The 12061-nt window shown below is 44.6% G+C and overlaps 1 pseudogene; it reads right to left on the bottom strand.

Moving 5' to 3' along the window:
* Positions 1–3089: 3089 nt before the first annotated feature.
* Positions 3090–10070, bottom strand: LOC102914261 (GTPase HRas-like; annotated as a pseudogene).
* Positions 10071–12061: the final 1991 nt, after the last annotated feature.

Raw genomic sequence — 12061 nt, 5'->3', positions numbered from 1 at the left:
TAGACCACATCTGATGAAGGCTCATTTTTTTAGTTCATTGTGAATTTCATCCAATGAGTTTTGACTATATTCACCCCTTCCCCAACTTTTCCCAGACCTACCTCACCCTATTTCCTAAACACTCAATTTTGTGTTCTCTTTATCTTTTATCCATTCATTTGAATTTTTGCTTCCTCTACATTCATGTATATTTGGCCTTCTACTGGAGAATTGTCAATCTACCAGTGGCCTTTCTGGTGGGAACTACCTATAGAGTCCTCATGTGAAATGGAGTATCTCATTGAGAATAGCATGTGTTCAGGATACAAATTTATACTTAACTCACCAGAGATTCACTGTTAAGATATACATAAATTAATTAATTGTCCATGAACAAATATATGCTTAATCACTACTTCAAGGTTTGCTGGTCACACTGATAAATCATATGAGAATTAAATTTCAACATGAATTTTAAAAATGATATATGAGCTGGGCGGTGGTGGCACACGCCTTTAATCCTAGCACTTGGGAGGTAGAGGCAGGCGGATCTCTGTGAGTTTCTAGGCCAGCCTGTTCTCCAAAGCGAGTTCCAGGAAAGGTGCAAAGCAACACAGAGAAACCTTGTCTCAAAACCCAAATAAATAAATAAATAATGATAAATGTATACCATAATAAGTGTGGTCCCATCAATCTTCACTCACTGTTCTTATTTTGACTACTTGTGGGGAATCCAACTCATCTCTCTTAATGGAGACTATCTTCTTATAATAAAATTCTGACCTCTCTCAGATCTATTTTCGAGAACAGACTCTTGCCTTGCTTGGCCATAGCTATATGGAGTTTGCTAACACAGAGATCTGTGGCAGGCAAATTTTGTACTCAACATGGTTGCTCTCAAAGATCTTCTTATAGTTTTACATCTTTACATACATTCCTGCAACCATAACAAAATATAACCCTCAGTTAAAGTTTTCCAAATCACAATCAAAAGAAACTCCTCTTAGATACCCTTGTAATGCAATTGAATCTACTTTTTTCCAGGGCAAGGCAAAAAATCCAACTTCTCTACATCTAATCTTAAATGAAGGTCTTTCTTCCTATTTCTCAGAAAAGTTTTGGGAACAATATGGACAGACCACCTGCTATGCAAACAGTATACCCTAGCAGTGAAGATAGAATACATGGCACCTCCCATTACTGTCAAAGTAGAGAGTTCCCTATATATACACCATCTCAAAGTTACTTATGAAAGTAGTTTTCCATTATGAATTGAAAGTATGTGATCATTAAATTACCATGGAAAGGTATTATTATGCAATGTGGTGGGAGGGGCTGAACAGATGGCTCAGTGGTTGAGAGCACTGGCTGCTCTTCCAGAGGATCTGGGTTCAGTTCCAATATGGCAGATCACAATTGTCTGTGACTCTAGTTCCACAGAATCTGGCATTTTCACACAGACTTACATGCAGGCCAAACACCAATGCACATAAAATAAAAATAAATAATAAAAAATAACTGGATTATGGTGGTACATGCTTTTAATCCAAGCACTTGGGAGACAGAGGCAGGTGGAGCTCTGTGAGTTTGAGGCTAGCCTAATCCACAGAGCTAGTTCCACGACAGCCAAGGCTGCACAAAGAAACCCTGTCTCAAAAAAAATCTGGTGGTATTATAATGATGGACTTCTGTAGCTGAAGTTTTCCTGTGTCCTACCTGATCTACAGCTGCTCAAATCTAAGTAAACACACAGAGGCTTTTATTAATTAAAACTGCTTGGCCATTAGCTCAGGCTTCCTACTGACTAGCTCTTACACTTAAACTAAGCCCGTTTCTGTTAATCTATATGTTGCCATGTGTTCTGTGGCTTTACATATGTGTCATTACATGCTGTTTCCTAGACAGCAGGCTGGTGTCTCCTGACTTAGCCTTCCTCTTCTTAGAATTCTTCTTGTCTGCTTATCCTGCCTATACTTCCTGCCTGGCTACTGGCCAATCAGCATTTTATTAAACCAGTGTACAAAAGCATTATCCCACAGCATTTCCCCTTTTCTGTTTAATTAAAAAGGAAAGTTTTAACTTTAGTATAGTAAAATTATATATAACAAAAGTTGCCAAGCAAGAATTACAGTTATAATATCTAGTCTACTAGACTTCAGAAGTAATTATGATTTAATGATGTTAAGAAGGTGAAGCCCCCATTTGGTGATTCATGGCCCTATCAGCAGCCTCAGAGTCTACCTCTGTAAGGCTACCTCCAGAATTCAGGTCAGAAGGTGTAGCTAGAGTTTTCCTGCCTTGCACAGTCAGGACAAATCTCTGTCACCCGCCAGTCCCACAGCCGCTCAGACCCAACCAAGTAAACACGGAGACTTATATTGCTTACAAACTGTATGGCCGTGGCAGGCTTCTTGCTAACTGTGCTTATAGCTTAAATTAGTCCATTTCCATAAATCTATACCTTGCCATGTGGCTGGTGGCCCACCGGCATCTTCACATGCTGCTGGTCATGGCGGCATCTGGCAGCCAGTCCTTCTGCCTTCCTGTCCTTTTATTTCTTCTCCCTGTTAGTCCCGCCTATCCTTCCTGCCTAGCCACAGCCGATCAGGTTTTATTTATTGATCAATCAGAACAACTTGACATACAGACCATCCTCCAGCACAGCCAAGTGCAGACCATCTCAGACACCTGCACTCAGGCCCATGGTCCTAATCATCCTCTATGCGGACCTGCTGGGTAACGCCACAAAGAACCCAAGAAGGGCTCCCACAGGACATACAGAACATCCCACAGCAAGAAGGTGAAGCATAGCAAAAAGAACTTATAATATTTTGATCTGATGTGCTGCAAAATAACTGACATGCATGCTTTTCTAGTCATGTCATTGTTCTACCCCTCTTTTCAAATGTTTCCAGTTTATATACATATACAACAGCAATTCTTTGGAAATAGAAAGGTTACAATGCTTCTTTCCCAGATCATAAAACAGATAAGAGTCATACAAAGCAATAACTTGTTCACTTTTTTATGATTGCTGGCAGATGTGGCTGTAAAAAGTTCCAGCTATCTCTTAAAGGGGAAGGGGTCATGAAGTTCACGAAGGGGAGAAATTAAACCAATAGAGAAATCTAAAAAGGGAAAAGGGAATATGTGTACTATTCTACATTACCTAAGTGTGACTAAATATATAAGCTAAAAGTTTGTGGTCAATTTATCTTGAAAAAGATAAAACATAGCAGATACTGTTTCTCTCCTGGCATGCCAGGAATGTAGCTGAACCAAAGAAGCCAGAGTAAACCATGGGGGAAGCCTGATGCATTTGATATGCATCAGCATATTCACCAAACATTAACTGGCAATAAAGAACCTTTCAGATCTAAAAAATATACCTTTACCCTAAGTGTTTAGAACAAAGTGGTGTTCTGTAACTATTTTGTAAAAAATCTGGGGCCTTGCATCTCTCAGTCACTATGGCCATTTGTGGCATTCATTCCCATGATGACTGTGTGAGAAAATTATCTCCCTCCAGAGCTGGTCAACAGGTTAACAACCTCTTTCTGTTAATCATACAGATCTCAGGGCTAAAGCATAAACAGTTAGTCTCCTAAGCTAAAATCTTGCATCAATAAACCAAGGTGAAAATATACACAAAGTGTTAACAGCCTTCTGAAGTCAAAGAAAGGATTGCTGTGTTGCACTTCCCATTATTATCAGGCAAGGTAACTTCAAGGCATTCTGTTGTTTTCTTCTCTGAGGGGTTTTGAGTCAATAAATCCAGACATGCTGCAATTCTGTCCTTGAGTCTGTCAGTGAAAGTTCCATTTGTGATTTTTTTACCTAGACACCTTATCTGACCAAATTGTCCTGTCATAAAGATAATTACAGAGAACAGACTCTAAGTTTTTATTCAAATGTGGAACAAATATTTAACTATGGGACTTATTTTTCTCATCAGAATTACATAGTATGTGGAAGAAGTCATCCTTCTATCAATATATAGGAATAATGTTACCTGACAAATGAGGAATATATTGCTAAGGTTGCGGAACAAGTCCCAAAGCTGTTATGGGTGAGGGGAAACAATGGCATTACATAAGAGATTTACAGTAAGAAGCAGTCATCTATTCAAAAGGCAATAATCCTCATCATCCTGCATATGAGTTTGTCCTCCATCAGATATGTACATTTCTGGTGGGTTGGCCTTCTAAATATCAGCTGTAATCTACTGCATAATCTTGTGGACTCCATCATGGCCCTATAACAAAAGAGCAGAATTTCTCTCTTTCTCTATCCCTCTCCATATTTCTATTTCTCTATTTTCCCCTTCTCCTTCTCTCCCTCCTTTTCCCTGTATCTTCCTCTAGTTTTCCCTGCCTCTCCCCTCATCTCCTTCCATCCTCCCCTCCTCATTTTCCTGTGGTTGACATATTGTGCACCCCAATAAACTTATCTGGGGGTCAGAGAGCAGAACAGCCACTAGATTAAACATAGAGGTTAGGCAGTGGTAGCACACACCTTTAATCCTAGCATTCTGGAGGCAGAGATCCATTCGTATCTCTGTGAGTTCAAGGCCACGGTGGAAACAGCCAGGAATGGTGACACATATCTTTAATCCCAACACTTGAGATCTCATGTCTTGCTTGGTAAAGATAAGTGCCTTTAATCCCAGGAAGTGATGCCAGGAAGCAGAAAGGTATATAAGGCATGAGGACCAGGAAGTAGAAGCTTTTTAAGCATTTAGGCTTTTAGCAGCAGTCAGCTGAGATCCATTCTGATGAGGACTCAGAGGCTTTCAGTTTGAGGAAACAGGATCAGCTGAGAAGTTGGCAAGGTGAGGCTGGCTGTGGCTTGTTCTGTTTCTTTGAACATTCAGCATTCACCCCAATACCTGGCTCTGGGTTTGTTTTTATTAATAAGACCTGTTAAGATTAATGCTACATTCTCCTTCTCCCTTTCCCTTCCTACATCCTCTTCCCTCTCTTTCTCTCAACCCCTATCTCTTTCCTCCCTTTCTTCTCTCCCTTCTTCTCTATAGGTCAGGAAGTATACTGTCCTCATAACTGGATCTCTAGACAGCCTGAACTTGTACTTCCTAGCCTCTGAGATATAGAAAAATAAGTATCAGTTAAAATGACGCATATCTCCCACCCATTGTATTTTGTTTTGGAAACCAACAGACTTAAAAGATTCTGCCCCTTGACTCTGAAGCATATCATCTGAGGTTATGCATGTACTGACATTTCTTTGAGTCCAATTAGCCCACCACCTACCTACATGACCAATGAAAATTATATATCCTGTTATGTGGGGCTTTACCCCATCCTGAACTAAGATCACTTCTGAGGAGGTGGTCACAACCCAGGAAAGGTAAGTGCGCCACTTACCCGTTTCCCAGCCTTCCTCTTGCCCAGAGACAATCAGATGCAGCAGGAAGTCATGTCAAGCAGGAAATCATTTATTATTAGGCAGTAAGCATCTTTTATAGCAGAAAACCTCAGAATCCTAGGAGGGAGTGAAAGATACCAACCAATCGTTTTAAAACTCACCCTCTATTCGTTCCTTTATCTACGAGCTGTTTATGTACTGATATCATCCTATCTGAGTTTTGTATCTAATCTCAGCATAAACAACTTGGGCTCCATCTGTCCAACTTCCTCTTGGCACCATCTTTGCAGCCCATGCATGCCTCACAGATTTTCCCTTTTCGTTTTTAAGCAAGCTCATCTTATTTTAAAGTTCAGGTTCAGGGCACCTCTTTATGAAGATTGCTCAGCTGTAACAGGGACATGTGTCATCTGTGTCCTATGGTGACCACTTCAAACATGGAGGGTGTGTCACATCTGTTTAAGTGTGTTGTCATTGGCAGATCAGCCCTATTTTTCCCTGGGGGGGGGATTTAGTTAGAAGCAAACACAGTGTAAGTTCCTAGTCCCAGCTCTAGTTACAAATTTTAGGGGATTTTTGAGTACCTCAATAAAGTACAGCACACACCCAAACAGACTTTTACTCTAGTATTGTGTGCCCTGTGTACTGTTGTGATATGTAACTACAGGAAAGTAAATCTTGAGAATTAGTGAGAGGTGTGGGTCAATTTATATTTAACTTTGTCTTGCAATCTAGCCCTGTGATGGCTGCTGGCAAGCTCAGCCCTTCTAGGAAACCAGCCTTGAGCTATGAGCATGCCTACATTGAGATTTGGTTCGAGGAATGTGAGCTGAAGCTTTGGACAGGAGGCTCCTGGACTTTTATCATCAGAAGTACTTACATCAACATCTACAGAGAGAAGAGTCAAGAAACCCGTTAAAGTTACAAAGAGAGAGCTATCCTTTCCAACACCTATCACCAAAGATGGCTGATGATTTCCAAAAGGAGGCTACTCCAGTCACATTTAGGAATTACTAGGATTAATCCATCTTTGAGTCCAATCCCATGGAGAATTGTCAATCCCACACCTGGCTCTGTACATGTAAGACAAACAGTGTGATGGTGACAATTTCCCCGTGTGGGAACAGGTGAGAGAGGTGGCCTTGTCTCTTGGTTTCTTATCTAATACAATTAAAGAAAAGTGAGCAGTGTTGGTCGGAGTTTCGTGTGGTGACCATGGAGCCTGTACCATTTCAAGGCTCCAGTGCCTGGGCCCCCACATATCCCACTGGTGCCAGTGCTTCTGACAGAGCTGAGGAGCTCCCCCCCCCCCAAGGCTACGAGTCCGACCCCAGGAGCTCTTGTCTCCTGGCTGTGGATGCTGCAGCTGACACTGTGACAAGGACCCCTGTTCATCCATCACATTAATGGTGGTATAGTTGAGGCCCTTCTAGAAACCCACAGAGATTTCTCCGTGCATGGGAGAACCACTGCCTCCAGGACAGCCAATTAAAGCTCCAGGCTGACCTGGGTTCCATAGCCTAGCCTGTGGCGCCGGTGGCACAGCCAGAAGGCAGTGTCTGTCCTGGGAAATTGGTTGGCTCATCACTTCCTCCCAGGAGGTCACTGCCTTCACTGATTTTCCTGAGAGAGACATTTTCCACAGAGGCCAAATTGTAGTGCTTGGAGTTGTGGGCGAAGGACGGGGACATTGGGGTGATAGTGGTGGTAGAGGAGAAGGTCTCTGAACTGTGGCAATGTTGCCCCACTGTGGGTCTGCACAGATGACCTTGGCACACTGGTGGGGATCAGGGGGCTGGCTGACTTGAAGAAAAACCTTTACTCCAGACATCTGATCCATGAGACTTAGGTGCTTCAAGCCCGATGTTATTTGGGCTCCTTCTGGCTTTGGGGGTGCTGCAATAGGTTGTGGCAGGGTAGTGGCCACCCCTAAGTCCATCTCAGTATAGTTACCATTGTCCCCAGGCTCCGAGGATGTTGAGGAGCCAGTGGTGGGGCCCTCAGAAGTGGCAGCGGATGCTGGAGGCAGGCCAGGCAGTAGAGCTCTCGTGAAGTGTGTGGCAGAGGCTGCTGCAGGGAAGAAGGGGAGGCCGAAGAGTCAGAGAGAGGGAGCACTGGCTGCTGCCTGTCACTGCTGGTGCCTGGGGTACCTGAGCCTAGAGACGAAGCAGGTGATGCCAGCAGTAGGGGGGCGGTGCGGGAAGATGGGGACAGATGGATGCCCATCTCACCGAAGTCCATGTCCGACAGCGCTGACCCAAGAAACCCTCAGGGCGGCCACTGCTACCACTTGGCCTCATGGGGGAAGGCATTGCTGAGTGATGAGGCTAGGTGTCAGGGGTATGAGGCAGAGTGCACCTGTCCTTCCAGTCCCCATCATCCCAGGAGCCCCTCGCCAGATCACAAAGATCGAAGAACAGTTCAGGCCACCAGGTTCCAGGTACAGTCTCACAAGTGGTGCTATTGAGGATCTCTCCATTGCCAGCACTGATCACCACTTAAGTCACCCACTGAGGTTGGTATGGGTCCCTCTGGGTCGCAATCTGGCATCAGGATAGCACACACTTGCGGCTCATGCAGCAAGGGCCACTCTCATCAGAAGGGTTTAACTTTCACAGTTTGTGTTGCCAAACTTACTCTCTCACTTACTAGCACATAGAAGGCATCCTCCACACCCTGTCAGGGCTTGGCTGATGTTTCATGGGATACCATAGCTGTGGGCAAGGTCCTGGACTTGCCAAGACTCAACAGTATGAACTGCCAGATCACATTTGTTCCCCACCAGCACCATTGGCACATCGTCTGAGTCCTTCTGCCACTTAATCGGCTCCCTATACTGATGGATATCTTCAAAGAACTTGGTGTTGTTGATGGCAAACCCTCCCCTGTGCACATGTACTGGTCCCGCAGGGCACTATAATCCTCTTGACTTGCTGTGTCTAAGATGTCCAGCAGACATGTCTCCCCATCAATGACAACATGTTTCCGGATAGGAGTCCTCGATGGTGAGGTCATTCTCATCCACAAAATGGTTCTAGATCAGCTGGGTGGTCAGGGCACTCTTTCCCACGCCTCCAGCATCCACCACCACAAGTTTGTATTCTGACAATGCTTCTATAGGGACTGTCACTCTAGGAGCTCCTGCTCCTCAAGAGGCACGAAGGAGTGGCTGGGGAGCAGAAGGGGGAGCTGAAGGCCCTCATGAGGGCCTGATGTGGGTGTCCTTGTAGCCCCAAGGCCAGAGCATGATAGCCGCAAGGTTCTGAGTAACTGAATATGGGGTCTAACTCCCCCTTTTGTTCTATTGAAGCAAAAATATATTTAAGTTTGCTAAAGGATGTAAAATGGGTAACATCTGTTTGTCAGAGGATATTAGGCTCTAGGCCTCTGGGGTTAACTCCCTGTGTTTGTAAAAAGGGGTACCTTTAGGAAGGGCTGACATGCCTTGTAAACCTATGTTGTTCTCTCCATGTTAGTCAGCCTGGCCTTGGGCATCTTTCTGTTGGGGTGGGGAGGTGGGAATTTTAGATTTCTGGCTAGGAGCCAGATCAGGGCCATCTCTCCAAAGGGGAAAACACAACCCTACCCTCCCCCCACAGTAAGCAGGGGATGTGGTCCTCTCCACTGAAGTGTTAGAGGATCCTTCCATCCTACTTGAATTTGAGGTTTGGGGTTTAATTGACCCCAATGTTTTTGAAATCTGGTTTTATTGGCTCCTTTGGACAAATTCAAAATAATAGTAAATAAGACCTGATGTAGTTGAATATGGGGGCTTAATCCTCCTTTTTGTTTTAAAAGCTGTTCTTTGAAACATTGATGGTTCCTTTCAACGACTGCCTGACCCTGAGGGTTGTGGGGAATTCCCATAGTATGTTTTATGTGCCAATGTTGAAAGAATTCTGTCATGGTTTTACTGAAGAAACAAGGCCCATTGTCTGCCTTAATCTGTGCTGGCAAGCCCAAGGTAGCACAGCATTGCAGAAAGTGAGTGTGCACGTTTGGCCCTCTCGCCGGTATGGGCTGTAGCCCAGCAGGCCCCTGAGAAGGTCTCTATTGAGACAAAGATATATTTCAATTTGCCAAAGTGTGCAAAATGAGCGACATCAGTTTGCCAGAGGATGTTTGGTCCCAGGACCTAGAATTGACTCCTGGTGGTGTTTTTTTTTTTTTTTTTTTGGGGGGGGAGGGTACTCATAGAAAGGGCTGGCCGGCCTTGCAGGTATGAACTATCTTTTTAAGGTCCCTTATAGGAATATGAGGAAATCTATGTTGTAGACCGCTCCAGTTGAGTCAGGCCATGTAGGCGAGTGGCCTCTTGTAATGTTGATATTTGGGCACCCAAGGCCAGAGGATCCACCCAGTCATTTTCCATAGCCAGAAATTGCAAGAGCTTAGAAGGTCCCCTCATATGCTGAATATAGATAGGATACTTTCTTCCCTCCAGTAACCCTCTAAGGGTCACCATTAGCGGGGAAATGGAATTAGTGTCCAGGTGAATATGGGCCTTGGATAAATGAGGTACTAGATTTACTACATACAGGCTATCAGAACACAAATTGAAAGGTTCCTGGATACTCTGGAGGGCCATAATAACTGCAAGCATTTCCTTATATTGTGCTTATACCTGACAGGGTCAGAATTCCTGTAGGCTCTGAGAGTCCTGATTGTCCCTGAAAGCAGCATAAGCCGAGCTGTTTGGGCCCCATCTGTAAACACATGAAGAGCATCTAGAATAGGCTCAGGTAAAATCAATAGGGGTAGCCTCAACAGGAGCCTCCAAAGCATAACTGTCCATGGGGAGGGTCCATAGTGACAATCAAGAAGTCCCAGGAATCCTTCAAGGGAGAGGGTGAGACAGGCATTGGCTTTAGAAAGCCATTCAACATCCACCATCTGGGAGGGGAAGATGATAGACTGAGGATCCATTCCAAAATGTCTCTGGGCTTGCGACTGATCTCTGATTATAGCATCAATAACCTGGTCAGCCTGGGAGTATACCTTTGGGGTATCTCCCAGGGAGGTATGGATTCATTCTATTGGCTCTCCTTTTTGAACCAGCACTGCAGAGATCAATATAGTGCTTGTGAACAGCCAGAGGGAAATGAGAAGGTCAGCAGAATACCTCCTCAGGGAAACTTTATTAAGAGCATTCTGAAATTGTAAAAGGCTGGTCCAGTATTCTGAGGTAAGAACAATAACATCTTGAGGTTACTTATTTTTTAATAGGGAGAATAAGGGTACAAGACTATCTTTGGAGATGGGAAACCAAGGTAGTATCCAATTGATCTCTCACAGGATACTCTGCAACTGAATCAGGGTCAAAGACACAGGAATGTCTAGCTTAGGCTTAAGTGGGCAGGCTTGGGTCAGGATAATTTCGGTGCCAAGAATCTTAAAGGGAGGTACCCTCTGGACTTTGTTAGGAGCCACTGTGAACACTCCTCTCTGCAGCCATTCAAGCACCTGTAAACATAGGTAAGTGTCTTATCTGTCTGTAGCAGGGATCCTAACAGGATAGCCAGGTATTGTTGGTAGAAGGTCAGGCTATCAGCCACTCCCTGAAGTAATACAATCCATTCAAATATCTGATCAAGTTGGGAGAAATTGAAGGAGGGGATAGATAAGGCAAACTTGGCACAATTATCCGGATGGAGGAAGATAGAAAAGAAACAGTCCTTAACATCAATCACCACCAGGGTATATATTCTGAGGGTATTGCTGGCACCCAAGGCAGACCCCTCAAGGGAGTGCCTACCAGCTCTATCCTCTAATTTACTTTCCAGAGAGCCTGTAACATGTGCCAGGCTCCTGAGGCTTTTTTAATAACAAAGACAGGTGTATTCCAGGGACTTATGGAAGGGTGCACATGTCCAAGGAAGGTCTGATTGTTCCTTAACCAGAGCATGGAGTACCTCTAATTTAGGTTTAACAAGTGGCCACTGTTCCACACATACTGGGTCACCTGGCCTCCACCTAAAAGGGGGTACCAGGGGGACAGTGGCCTCTAGGGTTGGGGGTAAAACCGAGTGGATTTTTTGAAGTCATTTCTATAGTGGGTGAAGAAGTCCTCTCCTTTTATCTCCTCTTCTCCCCATCCCCTTCCATGGGCCTCTTCTTCCTCCATAATATCATCATAGAAAGCTCAGTGGATGGTGGTGAGTACTGCATCCATTTGAGACAACATATCCTGTCCCAATAAGTTGGCAGTAATATTCTCAGCCACCAGGGGTCATATCTTGCCCTGTTCCACGTCTGGGCTGGTCCATTTAAAGAGAGCGACTGTTTCAAGAGATTGAGCATTACCCCCCACTCCCAATATTCGGGTCTCGGAGTCAGGTCCCAGTCAGGGGGCACCTCCTCTCAGTGGAGCACGGTCCTGTCTGCCCCTGTATCCACCAGGAAGTGGAATCTTCTCCTATGATAATACTCATCTTGGAGTGGTGTCCCAGGACCAAAGGAATGGTCCAGTTGGCATGGGCCACTCTGGGGGGCCATGCCTCCCCCCCAGGGGGAGTTCCTCATTTGGCTAATGGGGCTGGAGGGCACCCCCTTATCTAGTTTAAAGGTTTCCCATCTACGTTAGATTTTGACCTGCAGTCCTTTTTCCTTTCTGCACCTAGGGTAGTGGTTGGTAGGGGGCTTTATTTCTCCTGGCCAACTTAAAAACTTTTGTTGGATGGCAGGAGGTTATTGCAGA

Source organism: Peromyscus maniculatus, chromosome X, assembly GCF_049852395.1.
Source record: "Peromyscus maniculatus bairdii isolate BWxNUB_F1_BW_parent chromosome X, HU_Pman_BW_mat_3.1, whole genome shotgun sequence".
NCBI lineage: Eukaryota > Metazoa > Chordata > Mammalia > Rodentia > Cricetidae > Peromyscus > Peromyscus maniculatus.
This window is presented reverse-complemented; position numbering and strand designations above follow the sequence as displayed.